Below are 23819 nucleotides of genomic sequence, written 5' to 3' on the forward strand. Positions count from 1 at the left end.
GCTTCTTTCTTCTATATTCTTTGTGAATATGGGAATCATTCCTCGATCATTATTATATTCCCTATAGTGCCTGAATCACAGTGCTTTGAACATAAGAAAACAATAAATCTTGGTTGAATAAATTATTTTCTTTATCATTTTTCAGCTCTATATTCCAAAAGGAGAGAGCTGATTAAGATAAAAAACTTTAAGTCAGGTTAGACTTGAATGTGAGTCACTTAATCACTCTGGCTCCCATTTTCTCATCTCTAACCTGGAAAAATGATAATGATGCCTAAATCAGAGTTATTGTCAGGGTGAAATGAGATCATGTTTGTAATGTGGAAGAGTGGTTTTCAGCAAATGACTATTATTGTTATTTTAGCTCCACACTTCTGGATCATGGAAGCAGCTACCCATGTATCAAACTTTTTCACCATTACATTTTTGCTTTATTCTTACTCAAATTAAATTCATTTCAAATCCACTAGATTTTTAAATCCTCCTAAGGCAGGGACCTCTGTCTGTCTTATCCATTGCTATATCCTCAGGGCCCAGAAAAGGATTTATGACAGGCAGGAATTTGATAACTATTTGTTGAAAGAATAAATACATGAATGGGAATGTACACTGTAGTCTGAAAACTCAGGTCTAGTCAAGTGTCCACCCAGGAAAATGTTTAATACCTAACAAAATACAAGGCACTTGGAATTTAGAAAATCAAGTAAGTCCAGAATTTCATAGATTAAAACCTTTAAAAGTCATAAGATTCACATCCAGATTAGAAAACAAAAAGCAGGGGCGCCTGGGTGGCTCAGTCATTAAGCGTCTGCCTTCGGCTCAGGGCGTGATCCCGGCGTTCAGGGATCGAGCCCCATATCAGGCTCCTCCGCTGGGAGCCTGCTTCTTCCTCTCCCACTCCCCCTGCTTGTGTTCCCTCTCTCGCTGGCTGTCTCTCTCTCTGTCAAATGAATAAATAAAATCTTTAAAAAAAACAAAAACAAAAACAAAAAGCACCAAGGCCAAAGCCACAGGAAATCAGAGCTCAACCAGAATTCATCCTGAATAATCTAAATTGCTAAATACAGTGAAAACAGACCTGGATTTCAAAGACCTAGTTCTAGGGCTGCCATAATTATCTTTATTTCCAGATTATAAAGTTAATAGGTAGTAAAATGACACTATCACCTGCACTGCCTACATTTCAGTATTCTTATTCGGAATAAATTCAATGATATAAATAAAAGCATATGGGTATAAATATACGAATTATGCTATCATTATACCTCATACTTATTACTCATATTTTATAAACTCCCATAAATCTAGAATTTATGGCAAGATGTGGTTTTATCGATCATTAATCTAATCCCTCTCACTTGTAAGTCAGCAATGAGAAATGTGGTCTAGATCAACTCTTAAGATCACTTCTAACTCTTGAGATTCTGAGAGTCTAAGCAAACCGTACAGTGAGAGTAAGTAACTGATTAGAAGGTTGTACATCTCAGAAGTCACTTTTTTCCCAAACTCTCTTTTTTCTCTCTTTTTTTAAATTAAAAAGTAACTCCAGAAACGCAGTGCTTTGTTATCAACAGGGGAGAGAACAAACCCACAACCTGAGACCCTATACAATTCCCCAGAAATTGGTAATCAAAAATAAACCTCTAAGGAAAAAACAACAACAGTCTATTGTAGAGTCTCTAAGGGACACTCTGTGATATGGAGAGGAATATTGCCCTACTGCAAATAATCATGTGTCCAGACAAGTTTTAAAAGCTTTGGAAAGGGATTACAAATCTCTATCACAGCCCTCAATTTATAGTTATTGTATTCCAAATTTGAATGCCTGAATGGTAGTTCAGAATGCCTAAATCACGACTATGTATAGATGTTTACAGGCCTTTAATGACTTCTAAATCTGGTCGATTTAAAGGCAATTTAAAATAAACACTCCCATTGGAGAAAAAAAAAAGTAACTTCAAAAACCAAAGCAAACCAAACCAAACCAAACACTTGCATGGCCAGGGATAAAGTTACAGACTCTCCTATAAAGGGCGAATAAATGTCCTTCACTGGGATCTAGTCACAGTACCAAGCACAACATTTTATACTTTGATATTATGTTTTGTAATTTATATAAGCAATATGATCACTATTTCATCATATCATCAGTATAGTATTAAAATAATCACATAAACACACACACAACTCTACTCTTTAGTGACTCTCAAATAATTTCTACACAAATTTTTCACAGCAGCCTACCCAGATATCACAATGGATTTTCAGGATGAGAAGATGAATGGCCTTCGAGAAGCTCACAACCCACAGTTTTAAATTCTTTGGGGAAAAACCCATGTAAATGACTCACTCACTAGGTATACAGTTATATATATATATATATATATATATATATATAGGTATACCTATATATATATATGTATATATATACACACATATATATATAACTATAACTATAACTATATATATATATATATATATATATATATATATATATATATCCCACCCAATGTCCCAACGTGGCCTCAGTACTACGTAAGTAACAAGCGCTCTGGACACATCCAAGGGCTTATGAGAACACAGAGCCTGTGTTGTGACCCACAGAAAGTAGTTGATGTTCCAACTGTCCCTTCCTTTTGTTTTTGCCCCCTTCTTCAATAACATATAGTCTCTCAAAACCGCTGTCAATAATATATATATATAATTTTATCATTTCTAAATAGTGTAAATGAAAAACATAATTTTGAGGAAAATGTTATTTTTAATTATCAAAGTGTGTATTATAAAGCTGGTTTTGATACAGTTTAAATATATACAAAGACAAATTCAATTTAAACCTAACTGAAAAAAGAACATAATATTCAATTTAAACATGTTATTTACATATGTAATATTTAATAGATTAAACTTTAGGTAGATGTCAAATAAGACTGAAACTACTTCTGTGACATATTCAGATTTCCTACCTTTTATGGTTAATAAAGTCAAACTGTTTTTTATAATTTCAACATTTTGTTTCTAAGTAAGAGATTTCAGACTATAACTTACAAGTGGTTTTTAGTCATTCAAAATTCATGGAGTTTACAACCATATTTACTTTCTAGGAAAAAACCATATCCAGTGAAATTGTTGTAATTTTCCCCTTTTTATATTTATGTTAGTTTTCATATTTAATATCAATTAATATTAATATAATATTGATTTTTAAAGTACTAGTGACAGCTGGATGTCCACAGAAGAATCTTTATCAGATGAATGCCCCCAACACTTTGTAGTAAATATGCAGAATTTTACTGTTTTCATTCTCATAGACACAGGATTTCAACAGTAGAGTTCTCTGTGCTTCTTTTCTGAAACCATGACAGAATTAAATAAATCAGAGCTTCCCAGCTGTATGCCATGACACATACTGGGTTGTGAATAGCTGATAGGAGAGGTAAGAGAAATTGAAACCCTCAACCCAGTATGTGTACAAAGATAATCATTTTCTGTGTTTATGCCTTGACATGAAAAAGGGTGAGAAACAGTGAATTAAGTAAAATTTGGCAAATAACATAAATAATTTAAAGCTGGAGAAGGTCCAAGGCATTATAGAGTTTGGAAAGCCATACTCATAACTAAGCAATAAGCCTATCTGATGGATGCAGCCATGCTGACAGCCACTAACTACCGCACAAATTCCCATGATGAGCACCGGGGAACTCCCAGTTGTTTCATTTTCAAGAAAGAATGTTTTTGAGTAATATATTCTTAGGTAAAAAGAGCAAAGGGTGAGCTACTCCAACCATGTGAGCTTCCTGATTGCCTCCCAAACCCACCGGAGTTCTTCAATCACCAAGGGGTAAAACACCTGCAACACTGTAATCGCAGCTGGCGAAGGATGGGTATGTCTTGTCATCGTTTGATCTCTAGTCCCTAGCACAGCGCTGGCCACCTCCGTGACAGTCAATAAATATTCCTTAAATGACTGGATTTCACCTTAAAAATGGAGCAAGATTTCACGGCAACTAGAAGAAAGTTTAAGGACGTTGAGTTCAAATCTTAATTTTGCTGATGAGAAAGCAGAGGAAAGGTGATGTGACTTTCTTAGAACCAGAGAGTCTTCTTATTCTGGTAGAACTTACATTTTGGGGGGAAGTAATCACCCTGGCATCCATCTTTGTGTGCCACCGAAATGGATGCAAATGATAAAATTTCTCAGTATCGGTTCATCATTAGGTTATATTCAGCAGACTACCATCTCCGTTAACTTAGTTTAAAACAGTTTATTGTGAAGAAAAGAGGCAAGAAAATAAAAGAGTCAGATAAATCTTGTCTTTTTCTTCCCTTAATGGCTATCAAATACTCTTTGAGTCTCAGTTTTCTCATCTACAGAATGGAGAAAATAATTGCCTTGGAGAATTGATGTGAAGATTGGTGATTCTATACAGAATAAGTGATTTCTGTACACAAAACACCTACCATAATTACTTGTTCATAAATGGCACTCAGTATTTACTGAATGAATGAATGAGGCTATAAATCACTATAATTTTACATAATGGGCAGAGAATGTGACAACTACTTTCTAGCAATAGCTTTCCTAGTGTGTGATTTCCTTCCCTACTTCTGCAATACTGTCACTACAATTTCTTTTCTCAATGCTGTGGTTATATATTAGAACATTTGGCCATGAAAATGCATAATTGTTATTATCCTGAACTCTATGATTATCTTAAAATTAATGACTCCAGGCCAGATCAGGGTTGCCAGATTCAGCAAATAAAAATACAAGATGTCCAATTAAATTTGAATTTCACATTAAGAACAAATACATTTTTTTTAGGATAAGTATGTCTCAGGCAATATTTTGGGGTCATGTTTACACCAAAGAATACTTTCACTGCATAGAACATACTTATAAAATTGTTTATTGTTTATCTGAAATTCAAATGTAACTGGATGTCCTGTAGGCATCCTAGGGCCACTGGCATTCCTATGCCATGCCCACAAGGGAGCCTTGAAGATCACAGTCACTGCTCTCCTTCCACAGAGGAGAGTATGAAGGCCCAGGAGAGCTGCTTACTGAGCCCACTTCAAAGAGAGCAGCTGAGTGAGAACCAGAACCAGGTCTCCTACCAACCCATCCAGAATTCTCCCTCTGCACACCAGGGCAAAGACAACACAGACTTACCTTCTAGAAAGTCTTAGTAATCTGCTAAACAAAGTCTTTATTATTTTGGTAGTTCTTTGAAAAATTTAAACAAACAAATAAACAAGAAATAAAAAGTCAAGCAAAACAGCAACAATAAAACCCCTTGGGAATTCGAGCTCCCACATGGCCTCCACTGCCTTTAAAAGTCGGGCTATGCCTGGAAACCTATAAACTACCAAGACTGAAACAGGAAGAAATTGATTTTTTAAACATGCCAATTAATTATGAAGAGATTGAGTCAGTGATAAACAACCTTCCAAAAAACAAAACTCCAGGCCCAGATGGTTTTCCTGGGGAATTCTACCAAACATTCAAAGAAGAAGTAATACCTATTCTCCTAAAGCTATTTCAAAAAATAGAAATGGAAGGAAAGCTACCAAACTCATTCTATGAGGCCAATATTAACTTGATCCCCAAACCAGGCAAAAACCCCATCAAAAAGGAGCATTACAGACCAATTTCCCTAATGGATATGGACGCCAAAATCCTCAACAAGATCCCGGCTAATAGAATCCAACAGTACATTAAAAGGATTATCCATGATGACCAAGTGGGATTCATCTCTGGGATGCAAGGGTGGTTCAACATTCGCAAATCTATCAGTGTCTTAGATTTTATCCAGAAAGAAAAATTCAAAAATCATATGATTCTCTCAATAGATGCAGAAAAAGCATTTGACAAAATACAGCATCCTTTCCTGATTAAAACCCTTCAGAGTGTAGGGATAGAGGGTACATTCATCAATCTCATAAAAACCATCTAGGAAAAGCCTACAGCAAATATCATTCTCAATGGGGAAAAGCTGAAAGCCTTTCCCTTAAGATCAGGAACACGACAAGGATGCCCACTCTCGCCACTATTATTCAACATAGTACTAGAAGTCCTTGCAACAGCAATCAGACAACAAAAAGCGATAAAAGGTATTCAAATCGGCAAAGAAGAAGTCAAAACGTCTCTCTTCGCAGATGACATGATACTCTATAACCCAAAAGAATCCACTCCCAAACTATTAGAAGTTATAGAGCAATTCAGTAATGTGGCGGGATACAAAATCAATGCTCAGAAATCAGTCACATTTCTATATACGAACAATGAGACTGAAGAAAGAGAAATTAGGGAATCCATCCCATTTACAATAGCACCAAAAACCATATGTTACCTTGGAATTAACTTAACCAGAGACATAAAGGATCTATATTCTAGAAACTATAAATCACTCTTAAAAGACATTGAGGAAGACACAAAAAGATGGAAAAATATTCCATGCTCATGGATGGGAAGAATTAACATAGTTAAAATGTCCATGCTACCCAGAGCAATCTACACTTTCAATGCTATCCTGATCAAAATACCGAGGACATTTTTCAAGGAACTGGAACAAATAGTCCTTAAATTTGTATGGAACCAGAAAAGGCCCCGAATCGCCAAGGAATTGCTGAAAAGGAAAAACAAAGCTGGGGGCATCACACTGCCTGATTTCGAGCTGTACTACAAAGCTGTGATCACAAAGACAGCATGGTACTGGCACAAAAACAGATACATAGACCAATGGAACAGAATAGAGAGCCCAGAAATGGACCCTCGGCTATTTGGGCAACTAATCTTTGATAAAGCAGGAAAAAACATCCGGTGGAAAAAAGACAGTCTCTTCAATAAATGGTGCTGGGAAAATTGGACAGCTACATGCAAAAGAATGAAACTTGACCACTCTCTCACACCATACACAAAGATAAACTCCAAATGGATGAAAGACCTCGATGTGAGACAGGAATACATCAAAATCCTAGAGGAGAACAGGCAGCAACCTCTACGACATCGGCCAAAGCAACCTTTTTCATGACACATCTCCAAAGGCAAGAGAACAAAAGATAAAATGAACTTGTGGGACGTCATCAAGATAAAAAGCTTCTGCACAGCCAAGGAAACAGTCAATAAAACTAAGAGGCAGCCCACGGAATGGGAGAAGATATTTGCAAATGATGCTACAGATAAAAGACTGGTATCCAAGATCTACAAAGAACTTCTCAAACTCAATACACGAGGAACAAATAAACAAATCATAAAATGGGCAGAAGCATATGAACAGACACTTTTCCAATGATGACATACAAATGGCTAGCAGACACATGAAAAAATGTTCAAAATCATTAGCCATCAGGGAAATTCAAATCAAAACCACACTAAGATACCACCTTACACCAGTTAGAATGGCAAAAATTGACAAGGCAAGAAACAACAATTGCTGGAGAGGATGTGGAGAAAGGAGATCCCTCCTACATTGTTGGTGGGAATGCAAGTTGGTACAGCCACCCTGGAAAACAGTGTGGAGGTCCCTTAAAAGGTTAAAAATTGAGCTACCCTATGACCCAGCCATTGGACTACTGGGTATTTACCCCAAAGATACAGACGTAGTGAAGAGAAGGGCCATATGCACCCCAATGTTCATAGCAGCATTGTCCACAGTAGCTAAATTGTGGAAGGAACTGAGATGCCCTTCAACAGATGACTGGATTAAGAAGATGTGGTCCATATATACAATGGAATATTGCTCAGCTATCAGAAAGAACGATTTCTCAACATTTGCTGCAACATGGACGGCACGGGAGGAGATAATGCTAAGTGAAATAAGTCAAGCAGAGAAAGACAATTATCATATGATTTCTCTCATCTATGGAACATAAGAACTAGGAAGATCGGTAGGGGAAGAAAGGGATAAAGAAAGGGGGGGTAATCAGAAGGGGGAATGAAACATGAGAGACTATGGACTCTGGGAAACAAACTGAGGGCTTCGGGGGGGGATGGGATAGACTGGTGATGGGTAGTAAGGAGGGCACATATTGCATGATGCACTGGGTGTTATACGCAACTAATGAATCATCGAACTTTACATCAGAAACCAGGTATGTACTGTATGGTGACTAACATAGTATAATAAAAAAAAATTTTTTTTAATTAAAAAAAATAATAGAAAAATAATAGTCGGACTAACACTGTGTGTCCTTTCTCCACAAATATGATACCTAGCAAGTGTAAGAAAAAAACAACGGACCATTACAGCCCCATCCTTCTCACCTTCATCCTCTTCCCTATAACAATTTGTTTTTATTTCTCTAACTTGTCTGGGGCTAGCAAGATAATGAGTATGATGCAAATATGGTTTTGTGGCTGGTGTCTACTGGACACTGGAATTGTTTACCTTGTCATAACTAACTTCAGGGACACGCCCATACACTGAGTCTGTGCCTCACCAGCCTCGAAGACAGACACAAATCTGGAACCCCTTGACTGAGGACAGCCAACCAAAAAAAAATACAAATGGTAAAGTCCTCAGCATGAATTCTGAAAACAATCTCCTGACCAAAGTAAACATATGTGAGGAAAATAAAAACAGTATAGCAGTTAACAATCTAAGCTTTGGGATAAAACAGATCTGGTTTTGAATCTCAGATCTGCCGCTTACATAGTTTTATGACCGCCCAGAATCCCATTTCCAAAGTGGACAGGGATCCCAACGACTTTCTTCAAAACTCAGTATGTGGGTGCTGAGGGACCCAAATAAATTATTTCATGATTCTTTCCTTCATTGTGAGCCCAGAGGGAGTTTTGTTTATAATTTTAGTGTTTAGGTTAAAGCGCTTGGAGTATTAAAATCCATCATATTGTACACTTGAAGTGAGTGCAGTTTATTGCATGCAAATTTTTACCCTAAGAAAGTTGAAAAAATAGAGAGATTGGAGATCAGAGTGAAGTAGTTTGGCCAACATCACACAGCTAGCTAGTAAGCGACAATAAAAGGGGGGGGGACAAACAGGGCTTTAAGAAGGAACAAGCAGAAGTAGCCTAGAGAGAAAATATGTGGGTGTCAGGGTAGGCCACAGTGAGAGCTACTTTAACCCCCAGGAATATGAAGCAAGCAGCCTCAGGAGTCCACAGGAACCAAGGGGTTCCTGCCCAGCTGGTCTCAGCAGAAGCCTTGTCTGCCCAAACCTGTCTGCAGATGCTTCCGAAGCAAAAGGTCTTATTTTATCAACAGATTGTAATCAGATCACTCCTTAGAAAAGGTTAAAAAAAATGTTTCTACTAAGTCAAAAGACTGCCCTAGGCATATTTAAATAACACAAAATTCTACTTGGTCTACCCAGTGGAGCTTGACTATTTCAGAATTAACCCCTAACCAACATCAAAGCCAACCTCCTCCAAAATGTTACTATTGAGTGATTAACTGCTACCTGGGAAACTCTGGAAAGTAATGTGTACTAGGCAGGTGAAGTTAATGGTAAAATAAGCCAGAGATCAAGGAATGAATTAAACAGATAATGCAAAATCTCTGAACTCCAAGCACCCACGAACGTGTGTAAAACAAACCAGCCATGAAATCACACTCCTATCACTATAGAGACGAAGTTTTCCATCAGAGCTTACAGCAATCCCAGCCTTGTGGGTCAAAGGTTTTCACAAAACACTACCTTCCAACTTCACCTCCTTGCTCATTAAGCTGTAGTGAAACAGAGCTCACACAGCCAACTTAATGCCAAGAGTGTTCCATTTACAGTCACTGTCGAAGAGATGAGCATTAGGCTGGTAAAACAAAATGAGAAGGACAACTCACTTCTTTCCTGGTGGCTCCGTCACTTTTATTTATATTCAATCAGTAACAACTTCATGGAATTCCAATCCTCTTGCCTAGCTGTAAGAGGTAGATTTTTCCCCTTTAGTTTATTTTACAAACTCTGAATATTTAGTCAAAACTTTTTTTTTAACCTATGTGTATGTAACATGAACAAAAAAAAATGCCACTGTACTTGTCCATTCTTAAATAAATTCAACAAATATTTATTGAGAACCAAATATATTTACGTGGCGGGTTGGGCTGCAGAGACCACAAAGAGAAAAACACAGTGCTGGGGTGCCTGGGTGGCTCAGTGGGTTAGCTGGCTGCCTTTGTCTCAGGTCATGCTTCCCAGTGTCCTGGGATCCAGTCCCCACATTGGACTCCCTGCTCAGCAGGGAGTCTGCTTCTCCTTCTCCCTCTGCTGCTCCCCCTGCTTCTGTTCTCTCGCTCACACTCTCAAATAAATAAGTAAAATCTTAAAAAAACAAAAGGAAAAACACAGTCCCTGACCTCAAAGTATTTACCACTGAGTCATCTTATGATTAATTTTAACTAAGTATTCCTGCTATTAGGTAGAATAATTTGTGTGTGTGAGTGTGTGAATTCTGAAAACCTATTTCCAATCTTAAGCGGTTTTGGCGTTTTGTTTTTGTTTTTTTTGGTAATACAATCTGTAAAACTGTTTGGCTAATATATTTCTTTAAATTAATTCACTTCACTTTTAGTATCAAATTAACTTATTTAAGAATAAATAAGTGATTTAAGAGTCCCCTTTAAAATTATTTTATTAGGGCTCCTGGGTGGCTCAGTTGGTAAGCTTCTGCCTTCGGCTCAAGTCATGATCCTGGAGTCCTGGGATAGAGCCCCACATCTAGCCCACATCGGGCTCCCTGCTTGGCGGGGAGTGTACTTCTCGCTCTGCCCCTCACCCTGCTTGTGCTCTCTCTCTCAAATAAGTAAATAAAATCTTAAAAAAAATAAATAAAAATAAAATCATTTTATCATTAATATCCTTTTTTTTTTTCAAAATGCACATGAAAATAAATACTTGTCTATGAACATAAGACATGTTGCCATGTACTACCTAAAATCACATTGGGAAATATGTTTCCTACCCATTACCATACTGTAGATTTTTTTCTTCTACCCCTTCAAAACCTCTCCCCAACCCAGGCAACAGTTTACACACCAATACTCTGAGCTTGATCTTTCCTTCCAATTAACCAAGAAAATCAAAGCACTTAAACATGACCTTCCTCTCGTCATGTTAACATCTTGCATCTTTTCCTTAGTTTTAGCTTACTTTTCTAAGATACCTATACTGATCTCCTATAATAACATTTGTATCCTATTCCAAATTTCATCTTCGTCACCTCAGTTACTCCTTTCATTACCCTATTTCTTGTATCCTCAGCTGCTTTCCTTTTTTCTTGGCCCCTTTGCCTTTACTTAATATACATTTAGTTAACAAATATTTATTGAGTGTCTGCTATTGACAGAGACCATGTAAGAGTCTAGGGACATAGACAAGACAGACAAAGTCACATATCTCAAGATGCTGGATGGTGTCTAACGACACAGGCATGTTTGGCATCACCAACAGTGTAATGAGTGCTCTGTAAGGTAAACCCAAGGGTGTTTGTGGAGGAAATACAAGTGGAGCTTGAAATCAAACATGGGAAGGATTCCCCCAGGGAGATAACACCTAAGTCCAAACCCTAAATCTTATACACTTGCTGGTTTTGTGCCCCAGGCAAGTTCCTGGTTACATTAAACTTTCCTCACCCATGAAATGGAAAAATGTATCTCCCTTACCTGGTTGTACTAAGTAAGACTAAGCAAACAGCATGTACCCAGTGCTGAGGTCCTGGAATTAATCAGCCTGTATCTGAATGCCAACTCTACTACTGTATGTCCTCAGGGAGGTTACTTTACAACTGTGTATTGGATTCCTCATCAGTAAAATGTAAATAAGCAATAATATCAATCGAATAGGGTTGATAGGAGATTTAAATGGGATAATCCATAGAAATCAGTACATTCTGTTGTAAGCATTCGATATGTGTTAGCTGCTATTATTGAAAGGCTTTTTTCAATCTCAAAATCTGCATATAAATCCTGCTAAGTAAATAGTGGAACCATAATCAGAATCCTTGTCATTTATAATCCTTTATTTTATTATTCATAATTTACAGTAAATTCCATCTAGTCAGTGTATTCAGAAAAGATGAAGGTAAAACTCCAAAGGTACCAAATTGTCAAAGTAGAACAAAATCTATCATCTTTCATCCATTATGGGCTGAACTGAGCCCACCCCAAAACTCACATGTTGAAGTCCTAATCCCCAGTACCTCAATGTGACCTTATTTGGAAACACCGTCATTGCAGATATAATTAAGTGAAGAGATGAGCTCTTACTGGATTAGGGTGGGGCCCGAATCCAATAAAACTGGCATCCATTTAACAGTAGGACCTTTGGTGACAGAGGTGCACAGGGAGAGAGATGTGAAGACGAGTGCAGAAACGTGGTGATACTTCTACAAGCTAAGGAATGGCAAAGATTGCCAGCAAACCACCAGCAGCTAGTGAGGAGGTCTTAAATTCTTCCTCGCAGCCATCAGAAAGAAACAACCCTGCTGACACCTTACTTCAGACTCCCAGCCTCTCAAACTGTGATGTAATGAATTTCCGTCACTTAAACCACTCTAGTTTGCGGTACTGTGTTATGACAGCCCTAGCAACTAATAGCCCACCTGACTGATAGATTTTGTTTCTTTTTTTTTAAGATTTTATTTATTAATTTGAGAGAGAGAGAAAGGAGAGCACAAGCTGGGGGGGGAGCAGAGGGAGAAGTTGAGGGAGAAGTAGACTCCCCGCTGAGCAGGGAGCCGACATGGGGCTGGATCCCAGGACCCCGGGATTATGACCTGAACCGAAGGCAGTTGCCTAACCGACTGAGCCACCCAGGCACCCCAGATTTTGTTTCTTTCAAGTCAGAACATAGCTCTTAACACTATATACAACTATTCTTGAGATACATACTTAAATTTTAGTCTAAATCACATAATCGGTCATATACCAAATTTTCTTTTCTACTTATTTTGTATAAATCTCCTTTCGATCCATATTATAGGTTCCCTGAGGAAATCGTATATTCATTTTATTCATTCCACAGGTATTTATCGAAAGCCCAAATTAATAAAAAAAGGAAAAAAGAACCCACAGATTCCTGACCTCTAAGAATTCACAACCTAGAAGTCAAGTCATAAGCATGTAGATAACTGATGCAAAGTTTGCTGGGACAAGTATTCCTCAGGTACAAGACCAAACCACACCTCAATCCCATTAGCAGTCGATGGCAAAGGGTTCTTAGAAAAATTAGGTGTTTTCCCATGGGCCAGTTGTCTCCTTTGGTCCTGATATTTACTTCGCTTCTCCCAACTTCAGCACAAGCTGACACTGGAAGTCAGTCCAAAGCCATTATCACATCCTTTCCTCCCAGAAAAACAGATGGAAGGCACACCCACTGGCAGAAATACGGAGCTATGTAAACAAGTCCTGTTTGGAGAAGCCTCCCTAAGGCCCATGATTCTGGTGTTTTCTGACTTTGCCCCCAAAAAACAGGAATGCCTCAGCCAGGAAAGACTGCAAACCCATCCTTTTGCCTTCCAGGACCCCAGCAGAAGCTTGACCAAAACAGAATTACATCAAGAAGGCTTACAATAGATAGATAGATAGATAGATAGATAGATAGATAGATAGATAGATTAAAAAAAAAAGGCTTATGAATGCAGAATTCCATGGTGGTTTGGAGAGAGTGGTAGAAGATGGACATGAGTTGAGGGTCATAATCCAAAGGGACTTTAGCCTTACTGAAAATTTCAGTTTTTAAAAACAGGTATTTCCTGGGACTCCCAGCCCATTCTTAGCATTAATTCAAGACACAGGAGATGAGCCGTTTGCAGCCAGTCTTCTCATTTTTGTAGATTTTCTGTCACACTCACCACTGATCGTATTAGGAAAAGGAGACCTGGTGAATCTAAATCCCTAGGCGAGGATTACATCACTGGATCTGTCTGACTGTAAGGCCCATCTCACTTCTCACAGGGCTTGAGAGTGAGCTTACACACAAAGGCACCACTACCTACTGATGGCTTACGGTTTATGGCTTCTGTTTACAGACAAATCAGTCCTCCTATTTTTTAAAGACACAACAAAACAAAAACAACTCAGGTTCAACCACAGGAGTGGTTAAGGGGCCAAATCACTCTTGAATCTGAAGGTAAATACATAAGTAGATTTTCTCTGCTTCATCTACAAAACCTATTCATTACATGTGTGGGAGTACATGTGCGGGCAAGCACGTTTTCTAAGCATGAGGACTTAATCCAGAAACGAAATAAAACCCCACTGTAACCCTGGTACCATGAAAAAGGACTCTTAGCACACAGTGAGATAGCCATACTGCAATGATTTCAATGCAGTGTATGTTACAAGAGGTAGCTGAGGGACACAGGCAAGGGCTAGACTGGACCTCCATGCAGCTATGGAACTTTTCAACATACCCTGGCCTCTGCTTACTCTAAAAAAAATCCTTGGCAAAGGGGATTCTCTTGTGGTCTCTGTTCTGCTGGGTTTTTACTGACCAAAGAAGTCACTGTCCAGTGGCATCAAGAAATCCTGTCTCCAGGCCATAAATAAATGCCCAATTCCTATAGTTCATGGGTGTATGAGAGCCCAAGAGGCTTGGAATCGATCCAACCCATTTTAACTAGCAAGAAACTACCTAGTAATACCTTGTTTGTATTTCTTGGAGGAGGGACACCAGAAACACTTATTTCATTCTACACAATAATTCACTACAATCAGAGGGAGCACAGCAAGGGCAACACCATCTCCCAGCTGCTGATTACATCAAAGGCTTGCAGCACAAATTCAATTTTATGATGTTAATCTCAGCCTGCCACTCAGAAATTTTCTCTGAGGGATATGATTTTTCTCTGGATTTCATTTTAAGAATGATTTTTTTTCGTCCACAATCAATAAAGATATGTTTTCATCAAAAGACTCTATCTTGGTAGAATTCAATTGGCTATTTCAATCCCTTTTGGTGACACAATATTAATTAAAATAGTTTATGTTGCACTTCAACTGGAAAAAGAGGCAGTGAAAATAGCAGCTACTCAGAACACATGTTCTATACACATCAACATAGAGGGCAGAAAATAATTTTCTCTTTCTCCAGGCGACAGACATTAGCTATTCAAGAGAGTTGCACTGACTTGGTTTATCTCTGTGATCTCAGTGAAAAAAAAAAAAAAATTGAAGCTCTTCCTGTCTGCATTTTTTGTTCAAAAGGAAATCAAAATGCACATGAAAATGTTGCTTCACATGCTCACCTTTTATTACCTCAAGAAGTAGAAAGATAAGTGTCTGTGTGCCCATGTGGCATGATGGTTATTAGGAATCACAGTCACTGTTTCTCCTAACTAAAAAGAAATACATAAATAAAAATAAAAATAAATACAATGCTATGAACATTTATTTTTATTTTCAATTTCTAAATAATGATTACAACTAAGTACACTGTATTTCTCAAAGGCAAACATACAGAATTAGCATAGAGGTTTTCACATTTTAAAAAGAGGAGAAAATTATGAAACGGGTTATAGAAAATAAATGAATTGTTTTGACAGTAGTTTTGCAAGTGGCAGTTAATTCGCTTAGCAAATATTTATGAAGCACCTACAGGTCACCACTCAAGACTGGGAGGAAGGCCTTATTTCTGGCCCGCCATGTGGACAGACCATGGAACCTCCATCACCACAGAGTGAGTACGGCTGAGGCCTGGTCCCACTAGGCATATGGAGTGCAAAGGGGAGGCTAAAGTTAACCCTGTCTGCGGAAGGAATCCAGGAAGGCTTCTCAAAGAGAGGTTCAATTACTGAAATATTCAACTAGTAATTTATATCCATAGTTTAAAAAATGTTTAAAAAGGTAGCTTAGTATCTAACCAGCTTTTTATAAACCACATCTTCTCACCTTCATACTCTTGAAATCAACAATCCATTAGAATTCTTAACGCAAGAAGGTGGTACTAAAGAAAGTGGGTGTATTGATACCCCAAGGAGTCTAAGGATTTCATAGGACTTTGGGTAGATCTCACCCAACAGTCCCTTTCTTCAAAGAAAGATCTTTATCTGTGATGCTTTTAATCTGGATGTCGTATTCAAAGAGAGAAAAGCATCAAATTAAGGAATCGAGTAGAAAATTATAGAAATCCAAGTCCTTATTTTATGAATCAAAAACAACAACAAAAAGGTAAGTTGACTTGGATAAAAGTAGGGAGTGGACTAGAGTTTGGATTTGTGCAGACACTTGAACAATAATGACAAGGCCTAGAAAAATTACACCGTTCACCAAAGAGTATATGTAAATGTGCACATATACCAATGCTGAAGAACACTGGTTAAAAAAAGAAAAAGCACCCATCAGCATCAGCAGCACCACGGGACTAATTAACATGCAGATTCCTGGGCCTCAGGATGAATGTAATACATCAGAATCTCTAAGGCATAAGGCCCAGAAATTTGAATTTTTTAAAAAGATTTTATTTATTTCAGAGAGAGAGCGTGCACAAGCATGGAGTGGGGGGAGAAGCAGACTCCCTGCTGAGCAGAGAGCCCCAAGTAGGGCTCGATCCCAGGACCCTGAGATCTTGACCTGAGCCAAACGCAGACACTTAACCGACTGAGCCACCCAGGTGCCCCCAGAAATTCAAATTTTAACCATCTCTCCAAAATGTTCTTATTGTACTTGAGGTTAAGGATCTTGAATTAAACTCAGCATTCTGCATGCACAGCACAGATAATAAAATACTGAAATTAACTGATGAAATTAAAGTAATATTTGCTAAATGAATGACTGAAAACAACAATTCCCTCAAAAAGTTCTTACTCAAGGCCAAGTCTGCGCGGCCTAGTGAGAATGCCAATCCCTGGCCTGATGTATGCCTTTCATAGCGAACAGGCTTGCCTGTGTCTGGCAACTATTTTTCCCTATAATGACTGAAATTGAAAGTAGTTAAATTATTTTGCTGTCTACATGGCTTGTAGAAATTTTCCCTGCTTGGTATGGCTTTTCAACAGAACAGCCTGAGGTCTTCCCTTTGAAATCCACGTGAGAAAGGGTCTTAATGAGTTCACTCTAGATATTCAATTGTTCAGCAAATTTGTACAACGTTTGCAAGAGGGATAACTCAAGCATGATCAAGTTGGATTTTGAGGCAAAGTCTCCCAAATTCAACAGAATTTTAAAGCTAACAATACCAAGGAAAAATCACAAGAGGATAAAATCCTATAAAGAATTCCTCTCAAAAGGTTCAGTTTGCATTTTGGTACTCCTAAATAAATAATCAATTTTCAGTATCCCCTCCCCATATAAATTTTTGTTAAGATGCATTGCAATAGCTTAGACGGAAACAATGAGCCTCAAGGAGCGCCTAACACGCATGGTCGGAGATCCTACCCTGCAATGTAGGAATGCTAACCTTTGCTAGCAAAGAACTCTCAATGTGGGCAGAACTCCTTTTAGAGAGCCTGACCCTAAAAGGAGGCTAGCAACACAGCCTTGGTGTGATGAAGGAAAGCCTGCAGTGGTTGGGGATGGGGTAGTGGAAGTACACAGAACTTCATACTTTATTCTGAACAGTAAGAACAGTTAGAACATGCGTGAAAGTCATACATCCTGTCTACACTCCAGGCTAGATTAGTATTTTCTGTACTCAGGAGAAGGAGATGGTAGACAAAACCATAGTGACTGTCACCTGTACATCAGACACCCTCGTGTTTTATATGCAACTAAGTCTTCCAACAAAGTTATAAAGTAAACACCCCAAAGGGGAGACTTGAAGATTAAATCAGTGCCCGATACTGTAAATATATGACCCTCATTTTACATTTGGGGAAACTAAAGCTCAGAGAAGCAAAATAATTTACTAACGTCCTGTAGCCAGGAAAGGATGGGGCAACATGGGGACAGTGTGCCACGATTTGTGTTTGTCATGCTCTCTCACCCTGTCCTACTTTCACACACATTTTTCCCTTGGCCCAGAAAGCTCTTTCTCAGCATTTGTACAAACTCGGCACACTTGTACAAAACTGGAATTTCTGAACTGGAACTAAATTTTAACTCCTTTGAGCATCCTCTGGCTGATATGTAGCACCCCTCTTCCCCCAGCATTCCCTTTTCTACCTTTATCAGACCAGTTATTACTCTGCTATAATTATTGCTCTGTTACCCTAAACTATATTATGAATGCTTGGAAGGTAGAAACCTGTCTTTTTTTCCTACGCATTCCACTTGGCAGTTAGTTTTACATATAATAAGAGGTCAAAAAAATGTCAAAAGGGAAGTCAAAGAATTAATGTATTAGTAAAGCTTCAAGAGTTGTCCCTCTTTCCTCCCTTTGTTCCCCTAGACAAGTCAGTGTGTAAATGGTCATCTTGAGTGTAACTCTGAGGTCTGTACAAAGAGCAAAAGGCAGATGTACAAAAATATCCTTGGCTATAGATGTTCATTCTATTTTCTACCAAAGCAGTCTAAAATCAGATCCGTTTTCTGGGCCCTCACAACTCACCACTGACTCAGAGGAAACATAGAGCCAATTAACCATGAGGTTGACTGGTTCCATTAATTACAACTCCTCACCCTATACTTCCTTACTTGTTAAACACCCATGTGTAGGGCTTTACACTTTTCCAGGTTAAAATTCATCTTGTTCAAAGAAAAAGAGGAGGGGAAGTCAGTGTTGAAAAAAAAGTTCCTATCATTTACTGACTTTTAAATTGTTGACACTTTGCTGCTTCTATGACATGCATCACTTCATTTGCTCTTCATAATGACCCCAGGCCTTATTGTCTTTATTCTAAACACTAAGACAATGAGGCTTGGAGAAGTAGCAGCTTGCTCAAGATCAGAGCTAGGAAATAGAGACAGATAATCAGTCTCCAAAACTCATGCCCTTAACCACTACACCACACTGCTCAAGTGGGGCAGGCAGGGGTGGTGCCTAGCAGGTTTCTGGAAATGTAAGCAATACTCACAGACACTCCTCTAGGGCAGTAATACCTTGCTCTAGGAAAGAGGACTTGCCTTCTATAGAAGAATTCAGAGACCTGAATGTCCTTTAAGACCAAAGACAATCTTATTTTAAAGGTAACAATGACACACATAGGGGCTTGATGAGACTCCAGAGTTAATCTGGGGGTCTGCCAGGACTTCAGAGATGATCTGGTACTAGAACTCAGTGCACAGATTCTCTTATTCCTGATCCCCATCTCATTTCCCTGCCTCCAATTTAGTCTAGAGCAGAACTGAATCTAAAAATGTTAATAACTCGGAAATTACACCTATGCATTCAGAACAGGGCTCCAGAGATGTCCTTTATGATACACTGATGAAATTACTAATAAGAGATGCCATATATTGTGAGTAACATTATTAAATACAGAAGAGTGAGTTGTCAAGCCACGAAGATAGCTGAATGCAGCAATCTTGAAACCTTGAAATATTTGTAATACCATTATTTCCAAGGTTTCATGAAGTTATTTCATAACCTAAATACACTTCTATCCCAGTTGGCCTCTATAAACTGAAACTTCAGATTTCTGAAGTATTCACTCCATTGGGTAGAGACTGTTTAAGATTTTACACACAGGGAAAGGCTTAACAAGTGATTTTTATTGATAAAATAATTATAATTTAAAAATATCTTTCCCAAAAGGAGGTAAAAATACTGGAACTCAACACAGAGTCCCAATTTTTGTGGTTTGAAAAAATAATAATCACTTCACTAGATCACTTCAGGGACAGTTTCCTTTTCTCCTCCAGCTCTTCGTATTCTTTACAGAAAACACTATTGCTGCATTTTAATACTGAAGGAACTAGAGGGCAAAGGAACAAGGAGTCACAAGACCAAATTAACCGCAAGCGCTTGCATGACAAAGGTGGTTGCTTTCCTCTTCCCCAGTTTTTAGGTGGTAAGAATAAAGGAGAGTGGAGAGTGAGGCATTGTGTTACCTGGGGACGAGCTGGGAGGTTGGGGAGGCTGGGAACTGTAGGTGGGGAAGGGGAGGGAAGGAAGATGAAAGGAACAAAAGTTTCTAACCCTTTCTTCAGGTAAAAATATTCCTAACAGGTGACCTAGTCTCCAAAAGGTGACCTTGAACTCATTTAGAATAAAATTGGGCGGGGAAGGAAGAAGTCCACGGTGCTGTACAAGTGTTCTGTTTGCATTTAGTTAGCTGTTTAGAAATGCACACAAAAATGCTATAACGAATGAGGAGGGTGGAATGAGGAAGCACTCCTCCCCTAAAGGGAGAATTTCTACCACTTCAACTTTTCCAGATTTTTGTCAGTGCAGACATCTTCCCCTCGCCCCTTTATTTTCCTGCCCCTTGTCCAACTCTGCAAGTGGCAAAGTCTTGTGCCTGCAGTCTTTATTACTGGCTCAGCCATAGGTGCACCACAAGGAAGTTTTCGACAGATGCCCCGCTCCCCACAGCCTCCAAGAGGTCATTCTGGCTCTGGCCCGCGTCCACCGGCTTTTTCCCAGACACTGGACTCGTTTTCTTTTAAAATTGCTTCAACCAACTCCTGTTCCATAGAAGTCCGACTTCCGAGTCCCAAGAAATTCTTTCAGTAGCGAAGGGTGGGCCCCTACGGGTCTCTGGGAGCAGACGTCTCTCCCGGGACCACTTGGAGGGATAACGAGGTCCCCCCTTCCCCCACCCCTACACACACACACACACACACACACACACACACAAGGACCAATTTAACAGATGCATGGCTTCGGTCACTACTGATGCCTCATCTGGACAAAAGTTTGAACAGGGAATTTTCCACGTGCAAGAACTTGGAGCAAAAGAAGAGGTTTTAGCAACTGCCACGCGCGCTCACCTTTCTTCCCAGCCCTTCAGGATCCAAGCCTAGGTCGCGCGAATTCTTAGGGCGGGAAGCCTAGCTGCAGCACAAGCCCGCTGCAGAGACCCACCGCCTAGCACGGGGGAGCCTGAGCCGAGCCCAGGGGACGCCCAACCTACCCGAGCCGCCGGTGGCGAAGCCGCAGGTGTCAGGGCAGCCCAGGCAGCAGAGCCGCGGAACTACCGCGCGGCCCAAGGGGACGGCCCGGCCCCGCCCCGGCCCCGCCCCCAGCCCGGGCCCCGGGTCCCGCTCCCGCCGGCTCCGGCTCCCTCCGGCCGCAGCTTCCCCCTCGGCTCGGCGCTCCCGCCTCGCAGTCCCGCCGCCCCTCCCCGTCTCACTGGTGGCGGCGGCGAGAACAGGCCCGCCCGCAGCCTCCGACGTGCCCTGTCCTTCCAGGGCTGGAGGGAGCTCGGAAGTGAGGAAAATCAAGGTAGGTCACGTGGCGTGGACCCTGGGCCCCTGCCCGGGCCGGGACTGGGAGCCGCGCGACCTTTGAGGAGGGGTGAGAGGAAGTCCGTCCCAGCCCGGGGAGTGACAGTCCAGGTACAGAGAATAGGTGAAAAATCCACTTGTTCATTGAAAACCAGTAGTGAACCGTGAAACCGGCGTTCTAACCTGCTGTAAGTGGACCAAGGACCACAGCTGACTGGCTCGTTTAGAAAAATGGGAGGGACCTTTTGTTTTTCCTGAGGTTTCTCAGTCATTTGACTTTAATTAGGAAATCCTGTGGGCATCTTAGCCCTGGATTCTGACTCCTGGAAGCAGGTGGGGAGAGATTTTAACCACACTCCCTTGTCTCTGATACCTGGTTTCCCAAGAACTAAGACGATTTGGTCAGGCCTCCCTGAGACCACAGGTTGCAGGTCTCTGACACCAAACTGCACATATCGTGGATGTTCCCGTGTGAAGCCCCCGTGACTAGACGGTCCTCTCACCTCCAGCATCCTCTGTGCCTGGTTAGTTCCTCTTGTTAGTTCATCGGGAATGTCACTTCCCGCGTGCGGGTTAGGTGTTCCTGCTGGTCCTTCCCAAGACGCCTCACTTCCGCTGTCATACTTGTCACAACTTACTGCGCTTGTTTGTTGGGTTGGCCTCCCCTGCTTGACTGTAAGCTCAGTAAAGGTGGGGACAGGTCAGGTGGCATAGTAAATATAAGTAGAGTAAGTCAAAGACAAATACTGTGTGCTTTCACTTATATGTCGAATCTAAAAAACAAATGAACAAACAAAACCAAACAAACAGGCTCATAGATACAGGAAACTACCAAGGCAGGGAGGGATTAGGTGTTGAGAGAAATAGATGAAGGGGATTATAAGGTACAAACTGGGGCGCCTGGGTGGCACAGCGGTTAAGCGTCTGCCTTCGGCTCAGGGCGTGATCCCGGCGTTATGGGATCGAGCCCCACATCAGGCTCCTCCGCTATGAGCCTGCTTCTTCCTCTCCCACTCCCCCTGCTTGTGTTCCCTCTCTCGCTGGCTGTCTCTATCTCTGTCAAATGAATAAATAAAATCTTTAAAAAAAAATAGTTCCTTAAAAAAACAAATAAATAAATAAAAGGTACAAACTTGCGGTTATAAAATAAATAAGTTTTGGGGATGTAACGTGCAGCATAGAGAATATAGTCAGTAATATTGTAACAACCGTGTATGGTGCAGTTGGTGATTAGACTTGCAGGCATCATTTTGCAATGTATAAAAATACCAAATCACTATGATATACACCTGAAACTAATAAGATACTAGTATGGCAATTATACTTTAATTTTTAAATTAAAATTGTTTAAAATAAATAAATGTTGTGGGCTGATGACGTGCATGTAACAGTTGAATGTTAAGGTGCCCTCGGACCCCAGTTCTTTAATAAACTTCTCTCACCTATCCTTACCTTCTAAGTCTACAGGATTTTCCTTCAGAGTTAATATCCCCATCCCTATCACTATCCACAAGTCTTCATTTTATCTCTGGAACACAGCCTTCTCCTTCAGTCTTCATAGAGGTGCAGGTGTGGTTCCTCTTATCAGCCCTCCTGTAACTAGCTCAGTGGTCTTAAAGGCCCTCAACCATGCTAAGTCTCAAATCAGGGCCTTTGATATTTTTAGGACTTACGACAATGGAAAAAAAGGGGGGAGAAAAATTAACTTTAAAGTTGAAGGAAGTTTTAATAATATATAGTATAAATTTATTGGTCTTTATGCCAATATAGTCATTGACAGTGTTGAACTTTCCAAAACCTGTGATCCTGGACAACACTGAAAGTACCCTTCCCACTTCTTTATTTTCCAGAAAATGGGAAATGGTTTACTGCAGACTCTTCCTTTCGCAATGACTTTTAAAACTTACCTTACTGATAAGACTTACCTTTTTCGTCTATGACAAGGCTGGACACAGGTTCTCCAAAATTCCCATCTTTGCATTGTAAGTGATTCGCTGAACTATTTGTGTTCACTAACCACTCTGGACAAACTACCTACTACCTTGACTCCATCAAGCTTTGGTTAGGCTTCTCTTTTTCTCCCAGGCCCTAAACTTTGACCTACTCTCAGCCTGAACCAGCATAAAATCCTGCTTAACAGCTGAAAATACGCTGACCTCTGGATAAAACTTTTTTTCCACTAGAAGATCTTGCCACTCTGGCTCATCCCACTTCCCCACTTCCTATTCTTTCCAGCATTATTTATCCCTCCCTAGAACAGAAAAGACATTTTTTCACCTAGCTTTGAAAGGCTTGCCAGTCTAAGGATTAAAGCATTCTCCCTATTGCGGTTGTCCCTTATAACATCATTTTGGATGAAATCTCCTTACCTCAGTCTAATTTTTTATTTGATCTTATCAAATATAATTTTTAATATTGTTTATGAAGAAATGGGTCCGGAAAGTAAAAGTGCCCTACCTCAGGTTTCTATCTGTAAAATGGAGAAGTTGGATTAGATAGGCCAAGATCTTTTTTGGCTCCAAAACTAATGAATGCAGAAGCAGAATTTCAAAAAAAAAAAAAAAAAAAGAAAAGAAAAAAAAAAAAAGTAAGTCA

At 39.8% G+C, this 23819-nt stretch overlaps 2 protein-coding genes across 5 annotated transcripts in view; one reads left to right on the top strand and one right to left on the bottom strand.

Annotated features, from left to right (window-relative positions):
* The window catches only part of WDR72 (WD repeat domain 72), a 214113-nt gene extending 192889 nt beyond the window's left edge, over nt 1-21224 (bottom strand). Inside the window, exon 1 of one of the 3 annotated variants that reach the window (XM_057306315.1) lies at nt 21131-21224. The gene's annotated coding sequence lies outside the window, so the exon portion shown is untranslated. Of the gene's footprint in view, nt 1-20768; nt 21002-21130 lie in introns of those variants that run through there. The other 2 variants (XM_026518516.4, XM_026518515.4) reach the window with 2 other exon arrangements.
* Nucleotides 21071-23819, top strand: part of UNC13C (unc-13 homolog C) — a 755970-nt gene continuing 753221 nt past the window's right edge. For both annotated transcript variants that reach the window (XM_057306313.1, XM_057306314.1), the window contains exon 1: nt 21071-21222. The gene's annotated coding sequence lies outside the window, so the exon portion shown is untranslated. The remainder of the gene's footprint in view (nt 21223-23819) is intronic.

The sequence above is a fragment of the Ursus arctos genome, unplaced genomic scaffold, assembly GCF_023065955.2.
Source record: "Ursus arctos isolate Adak ecotype North America unplaced genomic scaffold, UrsArc2.0 scaffold_36, whole genome shotgun sequence".
In the NCBI taxonomy this organism is placed as follows: domain Eukaryota; kingdom Metazoa; phylum Chordata; class Mammalia; order Carnivora; family Ursidae; genus Ursus; species Ursus arctos.